Consider the following 15,751-nt stretch of genomic DNA (forward strand, 5'->3'; position numbering starts at 1 on the left):
CTAGATATCTCAAGAACAGCACTTACCTAGGTTAGGCTTACCAAAAAAATTTTAAATAAAGGAATATTTAACATGAGCAAATGATACCAAGGCTGTCAGAAAAAAAAGCCAACAGACAAAACAAAACATCAAATTACATCCCTCAGAAACCTTCACAAAAGGTTAAGTAAAGCCAAGTTACACACAGCCATCTCTTCTCCCCACTGTAAATAGTGATTCTCTGAACGCCAAAATAATGATGACCTGCTGGGTTAAGTTATGAACCATGTTTAATACAAACACAGGTATGCTTACCTAGGAAGCAAGGTTACAGGGAGCTCCTCTTCCAGCCCCAGATTCACCAGCCATAATCCAGCTTATCTAGGATACTAAAGCTTTTCTTACTCAAGACATGCAACATGTTTCAGGGTTTTATTTTTAATGCCAAACAACAGTAGGAGTCCAAAGGCCAATGAACAGAGTTAATGGCGACAGTAAAAATTTCCAAAATCTTTTATGCAAACAAATTAGAGAAAACATAACCCATATGTTCTTTGTAAAAAATGCGAAGATTTTACATTTTCATTCATTTCTAACTGTTCTCACAATTTAGAGACCAAAATGCAATGAGCAATAAGCTCAACATGTGAAAACAATCAGCAAGAAGGAAAGTACATGCAGTATTCATTTTATTCTTCTGTCAACTTTGCTTGGGAAAACGCAGTTAAAAATTTCAGCAATTTGTTCCTGTAAGCCATCTTAATGTCACCTTAGCTTCTTCTCCTTAATTATGACCACTTAAAAATGGTGCTTCTCCCCACAGCTTCATTAAGATATATTTGACAAATAAAAATTAAAATTGCATATACAGTTGCCCTTGCACAAAGTGGGGGTTAGGAGTACCGACCCTATACATAAAAGTCCAAGTGTAATTTATAGCCATCCCCCCATGTACGTGGTTCCTCTGTATCCGCATTTCCGTATCCTCGGATTCAACTAACCCTGGATAGTGCAGTACTGAAGTATTTACTACTGAAAAAAAAATCCACGTGTAAGTAGACACACCCAGTTCAACTGTACTTAAGGTGTACAACGTGAGGTTTCAACACATGTGTACATCGTGTAAGGATCACCACAATCAAGCCACTTAACACATCCATCAAAGATGGTGCTTTTTAATGCAGAAAAAAAAACCCTTTTATTTATAGGAACAATATTCTAGGTTCCTCGTTATCAGTTTATATGTGGATGGCCTTCCCAACCTGACAGTAAACTCCTCAAGGGTGGGAACTGAATCAGCACCCAGACACCACATGCCCTGAACTATGGGGATACACAGACATATGAGGCGCAGTGCCGGGTAGACGACAAGTAAACACCTGTGGTTCACGGTGCTGATCCTAATCTCACACCCTCCAGAGACCAGCAACAGAGGCCTATCTTCAGAGCTGCTACCCGACTTTTATCAATTCTCATGTTAATTAGTACCACATGTTTATTACTCAATGTCTGAATTCTCAAATTAAATCATTCTTGGATTATTCTCCTTCATTTCTGAATGTGTAATAAATGTTAAAATTAATCAGGTCACAATAGCTTTAAATTGTGCTGTTGATCCATTTTTAGAACAAGAATGGTACCTGAAATCTTCATAAAACTCCTGTTAATTAACCACAATAAAACGCTAAGGAAATGATGCTAATGCAACCTGTCAAAAATGCCCCTGGCTTATTTGGAATGAAAGGCTCTGTCTCATGCCTCACGCCTCACATCCTGGACTAGTTTATGTCGCTTCTCCAGAGAGGCCGAGAATTCCAGAAACAAAGACACTGTGTAGAGGACACCCATGCTCCAGATCTTTCAGTAACTGGCAAAGCTTAACCGATGATTTGTATGAAGAGAGGAGTTTGGGCCCAAACCCAAGAGTGAATCACAGCCAAAGTCAACTGCTTGACCAGAATTTACAGATACTTTTCAGACTGCCATGAGCTACAAACTGCTTTGCTGCTGCTCAAAAGCCCCGTTGGTTACTGGTCCCCAGTTCAATGGCCATAATCACCTCAGTGTTTTTTGTTTTTGGGGGTTTTTTTGCGGTACGCGGGCCTCTCACTGCTGTGGCCTCTCCCGTTGCGGAGCACAGGCTCTGGACGTGCTGGCTCAGCGGCCATGGCTCATGGGCCCAGCCGCTCCGCGGCATGTGGGATCTTCCCGGACCGGGGCATGAACCTGTGTCGCCCGCATCGGCAGGCGGACTCTCAAACACTGCGCCACCAGGGAAGCCCCACCTGAGTGTTTTAATTCTATTATCTCTGGATACTAGATGGGAACATGCAACGTATTTCCACAAAGCAAACTCCCCCTCTCCAAGGTTATAAACAAAAAGTACGACACTGAATAAGCTTTGCCACATGTCTTCTGGTATATTATCCTCTTGCTCAGAGGAAAACTGTTTTCTTTTAACCTCCTCTAGCTATCCAGGTTTTGGTGTTTTTGCTTTAACCTTTATTAGACCCTCCCAACCATTTCTGGAGCTACCAGTCCAGTTCCATGCACCTCCAGAGTTTCTGCTGTGCTTTCACTAGTTCCCATCTGCTTAGGATGGAATCCATTTGTTGTTACCTGCTGACTCAAATCTCCCCAAATGACTTAACGCTCTAGGTTTTCATTTTCATTTCATTACACTGCACTGAAAATGCCTACTTTGAAGCAAAATGTTTTAACAATGAAAAGGTGGAGGGAGTACTATAATAAGAACATTAAAATTCCTTTCTTGTCATTAAATAAGCAAGCTAACCAGCAGCCAAAGTCAGTTACGGCAAAATTTTACCATCAATATAGAAAACCTCTGGACAGCAGGAGCATGAGAAGAAACTCCGTTTTGTTCCAGGCCATTTCTGGGCCTCTTTCCTGTGTCCCCCCTCAGCTCTGACAGATTCTGACACAGACACAGATTCTGACAAGACTTGAAGTCTTGTCTTCACGTTGCTCAGCTACACAGTCACAAGTCCCTAAAAGTTGAGACTTTCTAAAGTAAATTCTAGTTTCTTAAAGTTTAAAATAAATCTTTAAGAACTCTTCCTATAATCCAAGTACTTCTTCATAAGTCTTAAATCAGTTTCAGATTTAAATAGTTATAAAATAAATGGCTGCAGTTTGTAGTTTAAAGACAGGACTATCTCTCAAAACAAACCCTAGCGCCAGTGACAAATTCAAAAAGTACAAATAAACTAAATGGTCCCTTCTGCTTTTACTTGCCTTCTTGAATGCAGTTTAAGTACTTTACGGAAACATTTTCAAAAATCTTAATTTTTAAAATGACAATATAACATGGTGACTAACTGCATTGCAAAGAGCCTTTGTTTTATCAAAGGAGTCACAAAATGGATATAACAATAGGGTGTTTTTTTAAAGAGATATTAAAAATATAGTTCAATTTATTATCACTAGACTTTTTCTGAAAACATTATTTATTATTTTAAAGGACAAGGATATTGCAAATTTAGTAAACTAGCTCAAACATAACTTATTTACATTTAGTCAGTATATCACAATATCTAATCCTTTCTTTCCCTCCCCATACCCTCTAACTTATTAACCTGGAAAAATTTTCTTTGGTTTTATTCAGAGCGTGGAGGAATTACCTGGCATTACTTTAAAATGAAGATCAAAGCTCCCATAAGAGCAATAATTTGCTTTGGATTGATAAGGCTGGTACAGATGGCAGGTGAGAAAAATGCTGATAAAGTTTAAATAGCACAAGTGTTATTTCACAGCTCTTTGAAGCACTTTCATTAGCATTGTCACACTTCACAACCTACTCTTCGGAAGAGAGAGATTTTCTTCTTTAAGAAGGGAACTTAACTTAGATCTAACTGTGAAATTAGAACTCAGAGTTCTAGACATTAAGGCTCAGACTACTGCATTAAATGACTCTGCTGTGGTCTGCGAAGACATTAACTATGCAACTTGACACTTAGTGAGCTAAAAAGGAATTGAGAGAGGAAAACACAAACTGTCTTTATTTAAATTTTCCCTAGCATATTCAAATGTTTATTTAGAGTAAAATATTTTTTAAAAAGCATCTTTGACTGTGTAATAAAATCATCATGCATAGTATTTCAGTCCAGAGTTTGTCCAAGAAGACAAGCCGATAAGGTCACATCTTTCTCAAAAGGCAGACGCGTCTGGAGAATCCAGACATTTGGTAAACAAAGATTGTTACATTACAAATAAAAGTGAAGAGTTATTTTAAAAATAAGGCATATGACTGTTTAGTTTGCTAAAACATATGTGATAAACAATGATATTATTGTGTGATGCCACAGAATAGAATTTTGTTTAGTTCTGCACAGTTTTCAGTTAAACAGCTAGTTAGGGACATAATCTTTGGAATACTTGATCAATAAAATTAAAAAATTAGACCCCAGTAAAATACAAAAATATTAAAATCTTGACCAAGATTGATAGGAGACTCCTTTATAAGAATGTAAAAATCTGTGCTACAGTCCTAAGTCTAAATCTACTGTAACAGAGGAGAGGAGGGAAAAAAAACAACCTGTCACCCATCAATAAACAAGTGACATTTCTTACCCAAAGCTCATGTATGTGTATATACCTAAGAATAAAACACAAAATGAAAACCATGAGAAAAATTGATATCTTAGTTATTGATATCATTAGAATTAAGAAACAGAGGCCCGTTAGCAACAGACAAGGAAAGCCCAGAGAGGTACAGCCACAATTAAATAAAAATGGCTTTAAACTTGTACTATTTTTTTTTTCCCTTGCCTATATAGTCCTTGCCTAGGGCCAAAGCTTTCCTCAGTCTTTTAATGAGTGAGCCCATTATTTCTAACACTTGAATTTCATCATACAGACTCCAAATATCTGATCTGGAAGCCCTCCACTGAAGCTGTGCAGGGTTGTAACCGGGCACTCAAATACAGCCCATCAGGACAGTAACTCACTTGTGTTGGCACATTCCCTGGTCCAACCTCGGCTTTTAGGGCAATGGGCTGGATGCACCCAATATGTACAGACAATATCCACCACTAAGCAGAGGCCTCCCGTTAACTACAACTGTGAGATGTCTAGTTAGTCATTTATACAGGTCTTTCCAGGTACGGGGATATTCTAATATGTGCTCCCCATCCTGACCCCTTTCTAACTCTAACCAGCTGTTTGCCTCATGAATACTGATTTAGGGGAAAGAGCAAGAGAGGCATTGTGAGGATGAAGGAAGACGATACATGATAAGCATTTAGCACAGCGCTTGGACCAGGAAATATTAACCACACCAGTGACTGCTACCACTACTACCTCTACCCAAACTAGAAGCAGAAGAGCTGGAGTGACAGTCCAGGCCCCTCCTCTCTTAGTTCTCCCAGACTAGAGTTTTTCAAATTGTGGGTGGTATTTATGGTTAGGAAATCAATGTAATCGACTGTGAACAGCATTTCTTAAAAAAAAAAAAAAAAAAAAACTACAACAAATTAAAAAACGCTAGAGTGCATCATATGAGTAACGGTGAGTACTGTTCAGCATATTTTTGTTTCAGCTGTGTGTGTGTGTGTGAGCACGCGCATGTGCACAGGTATTCCAGGAAATGTGTATTATGTCACAATGTAAAGTGCATTTCTAGCAGTGGCCTAGAGTGGAGAGTTCACTATCTGAAACTACTTGGCTTCATCTAAAACTGAAACTGAAATTTTAATCTTCTGGGGACTTCCATGGTGGTGCAGTGGTTAAGAATCCACTTGCCAATGCAGGGGACACGGGTCCGAGCCCTGGTCTGGGAAGATACAGCATGCCGCGGAGCAAATTAGCCCATGCGCCACAACTACTGAGCCTGCGCTCTAGAGCCCGTGAGCCGCAACTACTGAGCCCACGCACCACAACTACTGGAGCCCGCGCGCCTAGAGCCTGTGCTCCGCAACACGCGAAGCCACCACCATGAGAAGCCCGCACACTGCAACTAGAGAAAGCCCACACCCAGCAACGAAGACCCAATGCAGCCAAAAATAAATAAATTTTTAAAATAATAAATTTATAAAAAAATTTTTTAATCTTCTGATAGCAACAGTGAGGAAGAGGGACAGTGGCACCTCCCAACACCTCTACTGGATGTCTTCTAACACCTTTAATTCAACAGGTCCAAAGCAGAACTCACTATTCTTTTCCTTCTCCAAAAAATCTGCTCCTCTTCCACGTTCCTCATTTCAGAAATGAAGTCAGCATTAACTCAGTTCCTGTCAGAACCCATAAAACTCTCCTGACAACTCTCTCTCTCCCCCATCACCATACACAATTAACCAGCTAGTCCTGTGGACCCACCTCCAGAACAGCTTTACTATCCTTTCACTCCCTCTGTTCCCAATTGTTCCCAGCCTAGTCCAGGCCACCATCAGCTTCTGCTTAGAGAACTGTACGCAAAACCCTCCTAATTGGTTTTCCTACCTCCAGTCTTAACTAAGTCCCATTCGTTCTCCACATGTGGAGTAGAAATGACAATCTGTTGATGTCACTCAGCACTTAAAACCCTTTCATGGCCTTCCAGTGCTTTCAGAAGAAAAAGCTGAACTCCACACAATGATTTACAAAGTCCTGCATTGGCCAGCTACATCTCCCCGCTCTAAGCCCAGGCCCACTCTAAACTCTAGCAGTGCTCTCTGCTCCCCGGACCTTCTGAATAAGTCTTCTCTGCCTAGAGCTCATGAATTCTGTCCCTTTAAACTCTAACTTAGATCACTTCATCCAAGAAGTGTTCCCCGCCCTCCCACGCCCTGTCCAAATCTGGGTTGAGGACCCTCCTATGTGAATTAACTGCATCTTCTATTACCCCCAATATGCTACTTATCACATTTTACTGAAACTGTCAGAGTGTCCGTTGCTAAATTCCCTGAGGGCCAGGATGAGTAATTTACATCCCATCATAAAGCACAATGCCTGGCTTATTTAATACTTGCTGAATGAATGAATTTATGACTTCAAATTTAGGTTTCTAATTCTTGCGTTGGCTCCTCTGACTATTTAAAATTAAGCTAGCTTTTTTCTTTTTTAAAAAAGAATCCACTACTTTCTCACGTTTGCTGTCCTTTCTCTATCTGCCCTAATGCAACTGACATGGTCAACTGACATCAGGGACATGCCACCTCATTCTATACCTTTCCTATATTAGAAACCTCTTGCGATTGCCTCTTATATCCCCTTGGCCTCACTTCCAACTCATGCTACAACTATGGCGTACAGTTCTATCAGGACAGATTGGTAAGGTCTGTTTCTCTTGCTTTCTGCCTTTCAGAGGCAGCAGCCTGTAGTGCCCATAGGAGTCTGCTCTGCAAATGTACAGACACAAATTGAAAGTGCAGAGGCGTTAACACCCAATGAGGCAACCATTGGCCAGTGGAGAGGAAGCCAGTGGACAAGTACTTCTTCCTTTGGTCCCTCAGGTGGCCAACTCTGAGACGCACACCAGAAGGTCTCTCAAAAGGACTGAAATCCAGTCCTTAAAGTGGTAGCTCACACAATAACACATCCTTCTATTCTCTTCCGCCTCCCCTAGTTCACTCTCCCCAGTCCCCCACTCCTGTTCCCCAAGACAATTTCTCAAATAAATCATCTGAATGCAGATCCCCATGTTTCAGGATCTGCTTCCAGAAAGAAACCAGACTAAGACAGTCTCTTTAGTATTAGAAGTGCTCAGATTTTTATTCTTGCTTTCTTATTTTGCTAGAGGTTAGTAAAGCAGGTAACTTAATTCTTTCCCTACTGTCAACATTGTCCTTCCTATTTACAGACAAATTTCATTTTATTTATTAGTGAACACTCCACAGAGGCATGAACAAGTCAAGTCTCCCCTACGATGTCTATTTCAAATGAATGGCAGCTAGGAAAATACATTTCTTACAAGAACAGGAATTCTACCCAAGTTTCCATGTTTATATTAAAAACATTTTGCCAGCATCACATAAAAGACCACCCATAAAATAAACAGGCTTTTTCATACCTTCATGTTACAGCTTGCTTATTTTTCTGCAGAGAGAATGAATATGAACATCCACAAAACAGAATCTAAACAGTTTAAAAATACCTTGCAGGCAAATGCAGAGGCTCCATTCTTACACTGAAGTTGGGTGTGAATGATTTCGGAAACCTTCAGGTTGTTTGTTACATTTGTCTTTGGGTCAGTTTCTCCACTAGGTAATAGGCACTGTATTGAATATCAAGTGATGCAGGCTCCAAAATAGAGAATATTTACTGATAATTCACAAGGTAGGAAAATGTTCAGTCAACTGCAAATTATTTTAGGGCTGATGACAAGCTTGAGGACATCCTGGGATATCATCTTTTGCCCCTTCTTTACTTATTTAATCTTTAAGCATTCCATCAATTGTCAGAGATCACTAAATTTATTGGCTAAGCAGTTTTTAAATTCTCTACTTTTACTGCTGCCTTCCAACGTCAGAAAAAGTTTAAAAATTTTTTTAAATTTGTTTTAAACCAGAATGTATGGAGATGGACAATGCTTATAGAATCTCAATGATCTGGGGTAGTAAAAAGGTTTCACTTTTATTACAATAAAATATCCTTGTAAAGTAGTTACATGTCTTCACCAAATTTTCTAAACTACCTAGATCAGAGTATTAAAAGAACTCTATTACTATCATCAATGAGAGTAATCTTATTTGCATATAAAAGCATCTGAAATCAATGTCTTCCAACTCTGATAAGTGCACACTCCATCTATAACACATTTAAGGCCTAGAATTAAGATGCCACAAAGCTCTCTAACACATAAAAACAAGTCTCAACACTGCACAGCTTTGCCAGCTATTACAGTGCACAGACTGAACCCCGCTTCCTCTATGTTAAGATTCACATTTTTACGTGGTTGATGTTTCTGAAACCCAAATGTATCTTACAACTTATGGAGTCATAGTCTACTTGGCAACATTTTTTCTTAGTGGTACCTAAAATAAAGGACTTAAAATTGATGATGTCTCATATTCAACAGAATATCATAGTTCATCCAGCACTTAAACAGCAGGTATGGGCCTTATTTTTATTCTTTAACTGATATTTTGGACAACCCCTTCATGACATCAGAAATGTCAGTTTTCATTGAAACAAACAAAGTAGCACAGCAAGATGCCACACATTAGAACCAGGCAGAACTAGCATTTATAGACATGTTTTGAAGCATCACGATAATTTTGAGCCTGCTATCATGATACTGAAATCATTTTTATTATTTATTATAGGATTAATTATATTGAAAACTGGGTGAATGACTGTAAAAAGAATTACTTAAAAAATTGTTTCTATTCCATAAGCAAAAAGAGATCAGAGAAATATTTCTTGAATAGCTAAATGGAAATCTTAAGTCTGCTTTTCAAAACTTTTCAGTGGTATTTCAGTCTGCCTCTGGCTTACTGCTCACACATACATGCCTTATTGAGCAAAGGCTGGCTGGTAAAAATCTGTAAAACAGTATTTTAAAAATTTCTCTGCAAGACTGGCTTTTTAAAAATGAGAACAGTCATTTACAACTGTTGAAGTTTACCTTAATGAGACTTGGCTTCACATTTTTTAATAGAAAACGCAAATATTAATACATTACACTGCTTCACTCTTACGCATAAACACTGTAGGAAGGACTTCCTGCTTTGCTCCGTGGTGTCCTCATTAAAAGACCATGCAAACTAGGGAAATCTAGCTTCTGATTTTTAAACCAGGAGTCATATTAGCACTACACTATAACATTTGGATTAAAAAAGTATATCTTTGAAAAGTAGGTGAGTGGGAAAATATAGTAATAATATAATAAAGTGGTATTTTTAAGTGGATAGGGGGTAAATTGAAAAAATTAGGAGACTGTAACTTTCTACATTTTCCACATCAAAACACATTTTTCAGGGCTTCCCTGGTGGCACAGTGGTTAAGAATCTGCCTGCCAATGCAAGGGACACAGGTTCAAGCCCTGGTCCGGGAAGATCTCACATGCTGCGGAGCAACTAAGCCCGTGCGCCACAACTACTGACCCCTGTGCTCTAGAGCCTGCGAGCCACAACTACTGAGCCCACAGGCCTAGAGCCTGTGCTCTGCACAACACAAGAAAAGCCACCGCAACGAGAAGCCCATGCACTGTGACAAAGACCCAACACAGCAACAAATAAATAAATAAATAAATAAATTTATTTTTTAAAAATCTTAAAAAAAAAAACCCACATTCTTCAGATTCACCAAATATAAGAGCTAAGTTTCCAAAGATATTTTCTTGGTTTGATGCCTGGTTTCTTTATGACATGCAGTAGGCTACATGTTAATTCTATCTCCAGCTGGCTATATCCAATGGCACCATCTTTACTGGCAACAAAGAGTTTATGTTTATTAAGTATCCAACAATCAACATTATTCATTTCGCAACTTCAAATGGGTAGGTCAACCTCAAATCTAGACTTGAAAAAATTTTTACCCTGAGAAGAATTAAAAGAACAACTTAATTCTACATCTAAAATAATTCAGAAGGCCACTGTCCACTTAACTGTAAGTTATCACTGCAGCACATTTTTAGGGGCCCTAGGGAGTTTCGGTAAATTTGCTTTCTCATCAGGCACTGTTTCCCAGTGATTAAGATGATATTATAGCTGGCGTACATCCTTTCTTGAGGGACGTGCTACCAGGCTTGGAGGAACCAAGCAAGCCAATATAGGCCAGAGCTCTTTCTGAACCTGGCTATTTCACACACAAAGGCACAGTCAGAGTGGGACTTGTTTTTTCTGTGGGCATGTATGACAGAAACTGCAGAAGTATAGAAAAAATGCCAGGGAACCATGCCTGCAAAAAAGAAGGATGGAATAAAGAGAGGAGAAAAGGGACAAATGAAACAACATAAAATAACATAGTTCGGAGGCTCAGAGTTTCAGCGGATGGGGACCAAATTAGGAAAAACCGTCTTATACTAGTTTAGATTTTCGGCAGCTGCTGGCAAGATTTTAGGTGTCCTAGAAATTCTCTAACCTGGGTTAAGTACATAAAGCACTAAACCAAAATTAGGTGCTGTTTTTTTAATAGTAAATTAAAATTTAATATCCTAATAATTTATGACTTAGTTATATTATAGACAAATTAGGAAATTACTTGCAAATACTTCAAAGTATGTACAGAAAAGAGAGTGAAATCTAGACTAATCTGTGGTAAAATGTATACTTCTATAATTATAAGTAGAAATAGAAATAAAGTTTAATCTAATTAGCTCCTCTGAAATACTAAAAGTATCCATAAAAATATTATAGAGCAATATTTAAATTAAAATTATTTTACATTTCTGATTAAAAGCCATTATTAGCTATTATTTTTGCAATAAATAATATCTGAGGGGTCAATGATGAAGCATTCAATTATGTTCTGAGGATAAATTGAGGTAACATAGGGAAAACATAGAATGGTGCTTGGGAAATACCATATGCTTAACAAAGTTTTAACATTTTGTAAAACTGGAACCAAAAGGATTTTACTACCAACAAAAATAGTACTGTCGACTGAAAAAAAACGCACAACGTGAGAGCTGTGAGTTAAGTTTTATCTGGGGCAAAATGAGGACGACAGCCCGGGAGCCAACCTCTCAGAGAGCTCCGAGGAACTAACTGCTCCGAAGAGGTGGGGGAAGGTCAGTGTTACATATGATTTCAGTGAAGGGGGTGCGTGCAGTCAAGCACACGTCTCAGCAGAAGGCCGCTGCTGGGCACGAGGAGCAGATGTCTCTGTTCATGATCTTAGTGCTTTTCTAGATCTGAGGAGATGCAGGACATGGGCTCATAAAACCTCCTCCTGAAAATCTCTCTCTGAAGCCCTGTTCTGCCAGTTTTCCCCAGAGCACAGAGGGCCTCATTCCTGATCTCCACCCTGAACTCCTCTCAGGATGTGTGGAAGGTCAGCAGCTACAGACGTTTGTGACTTAATCCTTACAGAGGCAGACGGCAAATGCCGATTTTTAGTTGGCAGTACAATACTGTGCAACATTAAGGGTCAAATCAAATCATAGTTTATCATGGTTGTAAAACCAACTCCAAAACATTCGGTTTACCCTTGTAAAACTCTTGTAAATCTTATGCTTGTAAAATATCTGTATTAGATACTATCACGTTAAGTAGTGGCATTTGTTTGCTGAATGACTGACCAAATTAGTGGTCAAGTAGTTTCTACTTTACTAACACTAAGAAGCCACACAAAGTATTAAGAACAATAACAACAACAAAAGTGTGAAGCATGATTTCTTGTTTTGTTTCTTAAAAAATTCACACAGCTATATGCACAGAAAAAAAAGATCAGGAGAGCATAAAAAAATTAACAATGATTACTGCTCTACAACGAGAATGTGGATCATTTTCATTTCCTTCTTAGTAGCGGTTTTATGCATTTGAACAAATTTTCTACTAGTGTTTCCAGTAAATATTTTTAAAAATAATTTAATCCAAAAAAGTACGATGTAACTGTGATGCAGAATTTTTGAAATCTATACATATCCAACTATCAATTTAAAAAGCAACCTAGCACACGTTTACTTAAAAATCATTTGAGGAACTTTTGAAATCCTTTATTTAGAGTAGGCAGAGGTCCTGAATTGAAAAACAAAAGCTCTAGTTATGAACAAAAGAATCTCCTTAAAATTTTCCAAATTACTTTAGTTTGCCAGCCCCTCCCCCCATGGTACTGTAAGGCAGTAAAAACAATAGGTTTTTATTGTGAGGCAGACTTCTTAGCTGAACAAATAACTATAGAACCCGAATCCCCAAAATATGCGGGGTTGGGGGGGATGGGTTGAGGGCAGGGAAGAATAGGATTTCTAGACATTCTCAGCAATTCAGGACAGGGGGAAAATGTAATTTTTCTTGCAAGGGCCACTGATGCACCTTGTAACCAAAGTCTGTTTTACAGACATCCATGGTGATCAGTGCCTTTTGCAGAGAAATTTAACTATTGAACAGCTGAAAGGAGAAACAAGATTTAGTGAAGAAAGCACCATGCCGACTAACAATATTGCCCATATTAAGCTCTGTATTTTTTAAGTCAGAGTTTGGGTCATGTAAAAGTAAAACTGGCCCCAGAGAAGAGAGCAGTTTCTCACAGATTGCCATTTGAATCTCAAATGACCATGTTTCACAGCATGCTCAATACATTCCAGCATGTAACTGCATTTTAATTTCCTAAAACCACAGGATGTAAGTTTGATTTCAAATAGTTTCTGGACTGTGATATTCAATACTGATAAAACTGTATGGTGTCCTCCTCAAAGTTCCAACGATTCAGCATATGGAAAAGGACCTTCATTTTCTTGGAAGCACTATTATCAAAGAAATTAACTCCTCTGGCTTTTGTAAATGAATCCTAAACAATGAATATTAAGAGCTAAAGCTACTGTCATAAAAAATGGAACTTAGATTACAGTAAATGAACAGGCTGTATATTCCTCACTCACCAGGGTGTTGTATGTCCTGGACAAAACCTGCAGGTATGAGACTAAATTTTCTTTGCCATGAAGTGCTCATTAGTGCTTACTTTGGAAAATGAATTCAAAATATATTAACATGAATGAATCTACTTGAATGTCCATTTAGTACATGGAAATCATGCAGTCACCTTTTCAACTTTATAAAACAGGGAGAGCCTGTGATTGTTTTAATCTCCAAGTATATGCAAGAAGAGAAGCAGATCTATTTTAAAGAATATAGATCAAGAGGGAAAAAGGGAAGGTGAAATTGTGTCATAAGTTTGGGCGTCAGAACCAATTTGAGATCATATTATTATCCAGTTGGAAGGAACTTATGAAGACAAATTTTTACATGTGAACATCAAACAATGTACTAAGATGTTCAGCAATTTTCACCACAGGGACTGGCTCTGACCTGACCTTGAGAAAAGATAAAGGGAAAATTTTTTTTCAGAGGATAGAGTGGTTAAGTACAGTTGACCTTGGACAACACGGGTGAACTGCATTAAGTCCACTTATACACGGATTTTTTCAATAGGAAATACTACAGCGCTACATGATCCAGGGTTGGTTGAATTCAATCTGAGGATGCAGGTACAAAGGGCCAACTCTAAGTCGACTATACATGGATTTTCAACTGGGTGGAGGGTTGGCGCCTAACCCCCAAGTTGTTCAAGGGTCAACTGTATATGCTTTCCTCTAAAATACTATTGCCTTTTGAGCCTGACTCCAAAACTAACTGACAAATTCAATACGTTTGTTTTTAAGCAACAAATCTATTTAATCAATGCGGTAGAACTTAGAAGGAAACTCTGATCAGTAATTTAAGGTACAGGAACGCAAAGCTTTGGCTGCTCTACGAAACCTAAATATCTAGAAAACCTGGAGCTAACCTCGAGGTGCCTGGCATATGGGCCCCTATGGCCACTTTTCATCAGATTCTAAGGTATCATCATGTGTAGGAAGTGCCCACTCTTGATTTCATAACAGCTTTTCCAGGAGATAACAAAATACAAAGGTACATGAACCAATTTTTTAATGAAAGAAAACCTGATTTGTGAAAAAAAAACACGCACATCTTAGAACAGAAGAAATGACTGCATTTCTTTCCTCGTCCTCTTTGTCTTCCTATTTGATTTGTCCATTTACTTTCTTCCTGTCCCCTGACCTTTCCATTCCTCTTTCCTTCTTTTTCCTAAAGTTACCCTAAACCACAGGTGGCTAGCAGGAAAATGTTTGTGTTCTTAAGAATTTATGGGGCTTCCCTGGTGGCACAGTGGTTGAGAGTCCACCTGCCGATGCAGGGGACACGGGTTTGAGCCCTGGTCCGGGAAGATCCCACATGCCACGGAGCGGCTGGGCCCGTGAGCCATGGCCGCTGAGCCTGCACGTCTGGAGCCTGTGCTCTGCGACGGGAGAGACCACAACAGTGAGAGGCCCGCATACCACAAAAAAAAAAAAAAAAAAAAAAAAAAAAAAAAAAGAATTTATGCATCGGGCATCTCCTTTGGTGGGCTGTGAAGACAGAAAGGTCAAAAAGCATCCACGGAAACACCCAGGAACTTCAGCCTGGGGGAAGACATGCAGTACAACTTAACGCAACTCATCACAGGGCAGGAGAGCATCATGACCTGCGCCTGACGAACAAAGCCACAGCGAACACGGTGAGGGTGGGGAGGGCCGTGCAGAGGAGAACTGCCATAAACGGTGAGCAGTACTCAGATGACAGGGAGGGCAACAGATCTGCATGCTTCCTCGGAGAGAGGGATCAGGGCACATAAAGGCAAATGCAGAAGAAGCCTGTGGCATACACGGGATGCAGCACCCTAACCTGCCTAACAATCACCAACACAACAATAAAGGGGGCTGTTCTCAATGTGTTTGTTTTATTTTAATCCTCATTATAGCTCAATATGAAAGGTCTTATTATCATCTCTATTTTGAAGGCCAGGAACCTGAGGCCAGAGAGATTATTAAACTGCCTAAGGGCACCCAGTTTACCAGCTGATGATGGAGTCAGGGTCTGAATGCAGGAAGTCTGGCTCCAGGGCTATACTTTTAGTGTCTGTGCCTGCTACCAGTGCACAGTATCCAAAGGAGAATAATAAGAGATAAAATATGGCTGGGGCTATTCTGGGCAGGAGATAGAAGAAAGGACAGAAAAGAAGAAGCACCAGAGATGCAAGAAGTCGAGAAAGTATCATCACAAAACCCATCAAAGCCGGCTGGCCCTCGTGAAACCATTCCACAACTTTATTTGGTCCAGTTGGTCGATACTTCTAT

General features: G+C 39.3%; 1 protein-coding gene across 8 annotated transcripts in view; it reads right to left on the reverse strand.

The window, feature by feature from the left end:
- Nucleotides 1-15,751, reverse strand: part of ATE1 (arginyltransferase 1) — a gene marked incomplete at its 5' end in the record, with an annotated part of 160,830 nt that overhangs the window by 19,880 nt on the left and 125,199 nt on the right. The window lies entirely within an intron of this gene.

Source organism: Hyperoodon ampullatus (genome assembly GCF_949752795.1).
Source record: "Hyperoodon ampullatus genome assembly, chromosome: 1".
NCBI lineage: Eukaryota > Metazoa > Chordata > Mammalia > Artiodactyla > Ziphiidae > Hyperoodon > Hyperoodon ampullatus.